The sequence below is a fragment of the Octodon degus genome, unplaced genomic scaffold (assembly GCF_000260255.1).
Source record: "Octodon degus isolate 3935 unplaced genomic scaffold, OctDeg1.0 scaffold00015, whole genome shotgun sequence".
Lineage (NCBI taxonomy): Eukaryota > Metazoa > Chordata > Mammalia > Rodentia > Octodontidae > Octodon > Octodon degus.
The window spans coordinates 5,367,551-5,369,916 of NW_004524591.1; the positions used below are offsets into that span (position 1 = coordinate 5,367,551).

Sequence of the window (2,366 nt, forward strand, 5' to 3'; positions counted from 1 at the left end):
ATCATTTTAAATTATGGTAACAATTCATCGTTAAAACATAAGTTTGTTGTTAAACATATTTCTTTTTCCCCAGTTTTTACTTTTTATTAGTATTTGTGCTACATCAGGATCACATTCCTTGTTGGAAGTTGGTGCATCTACATAACACTTCTTCCTTCTTTTGTCACCCCCTCCCCCATTACATCACTTTGTCCCTTCCCATTTGTAAAAGATCTGTATACCTACTTTTTGTATTACTATAAAAGGAATCACTTAAACATCACGTTTTATGTTGTATGAGAAACTCAAACTATAAATAAGGATCAAAGTCACAAAAAATAAAAAGTTAAAAATTAGAATGATAAATACATTTCCTAAAAAAAGTGACTATTGATGTCCTTTCATTTAGCGCCTTGAAGTTTTACATATGAAATAATAAATTAGAGTAGGATTTGGTAGAAGAGCTGTGTCTCTTACTAAGTGTGAATATGGGAATTGGAGTAGGGGAGATAGGAAAGAAAAATTAGCCTAAATGTGGACTAGAGTTGTTGCTCAGGCAGATTCACTTGAGAAAAGATATTTACGAGACTGGCTGAGAAAGCAAGCACTATGACAGAACAAGATGTGGAAAATGAGCTTCTGGATTATGAGGATGGTAAAGAGTCGAAGGCTCCTGCTGAGGGCACTCCCGCACTCCCAGACAAAGATGTGAAGGGCTCCTATGTCTCCATCCACAGCTCTGGCTTTTGGGACTTCCTGTTGAAGCCAGAGCTCTGGAGGGCCATCATGGACTGTGGCTTTGAGCATCCCTCAGAGATTCGTTATGAGTACATCCCCCAGGTCATCCTGGGCATGGATGTCCTGCACCAGGCCAAGTCTGAAATGGGCTAGATGGCCATCTTTGTGCTGGCCATCCTACAGCAAATTGAGCCTGTCAATGGCCAGGTGGCAGTTCTGGTCATGTGTCACACATGGGAACTGGCCTTCCAGATCAGCAAGGAATACGAGCACCTCTCTAAGTACATGCCCAGTGTCAAGGTGTCTGTGTTCTTTGAAGGCCTCTCCATCAAGAAGGATGAGGAAGTACTGAAGAGAAATTGTCCTCACATTGTGGGGACCCCAAGCTGGATCTTGGCACTTGTGAGAAACAGGACCCTCAACATGAAGAAAGTGAAGCACTTTGTGCTTGACAAATTCTACAAGATGTTGGAGCAGCTAGACATGAGACAGGACATATAGGAGATCTTCTCCCTGACACCCCCTGAGAAGCAGGGCATGATGTTCAGCACCACACTGAGCAAGGAGATCTGGCCAGTCTGCAGGAAGTTCATGCAGGATCCCATGGAGGTGTTTGTAGATGATGAGACCAAACTCATCCTGCATGGCCTGCAGCAGTACTACTTAAAGCTAAAGACAGTGAGAGGAAGCACAAGCTCTTCGACCTCCTGGATGTATTGGAATTTAACGAGGTGGTGATCTTTGTGAAGTCAGAACCACGCTGCATGGCTCTGGCCCAGCTTCTTTTGGATCAGAACTTCCCATTGTCATTCACCGTGGCAAGGCACAGGCGGAGCAACTATTCAATACCAGCAGTTCAAGGACTTCCAGCAGCAGATCTTGGTGGCCACTAATCTGTTTGGATGAGGGATGGACCTTAAATGTGTTAACATCGTCTTCAAATATGACATGCCCGAAGACTCAGACACTTACCTGCACCGGGTTGCCAGTGCAGGTCGCTTTGGTCCCAAAGGCCTGGCCATCACTTTCATGTCCAATGAGAATGATGGTAAAATTCTTAATGATGTTCAAGACCAGTTTGAAGTTAATGTGGCTGAGCTTCCGGAAGAGATCGACATCTCCACATACCTTGAGCAGAGTCAGTAATCACGTTCCTGGAAGGCCATCTCCATCATGCCCTGCCTGCTTCTCTGGCCACAGATGAGTCTCTTTACTGTTGAAAAGCTGTTAGATTTGTGTAACAATCCATTTTTATTATGGAAAAAAAGAAAAGATATTTATGAAATCCAAGAATATTCCAATTAACTACCTTTGAGCTAGCTGGACCATTAATACCACTTGTGATGAGAATAAATTGAAAATCCTTTAGTATCACTGGTCTATTTTCAAGGGAGAAGAGGGGTTTCCAGTTGGATCCTGGAGGCCAAGTGGCCCAATAACAGTGTTTGACGAAAAATCAGAGGGGAAGAGGGAGAGAGGGAAGGAGAGAGACAGAGAGAGAGAGAGAGAGAGAGAGAGAGAGAGAGAGAGAGAGAGAGAGAGAGAGAATGTGTAAACAAAGGATTAATTTACTGCATACAATTTTTATTCTGTTTAAGATTGTTGGTGCTAACAACCAGGTAGTCCCTTTTCTACAAACATGTACTTGA

At 43.1% G+C, this 2,366-nt stretch overlaps 1 pseudogene; it reads left to right on the plus strand.

Moving 5' to 3' along the window:
* The first annotated feature begins 588 nt into the window (after positions 1-588).
* Positions 589-1,863, plus strand: LOC101585651 (annotated as a pseudogene).
* Positions 1,864-2,366: the final 503 nt, after the last annotated feature.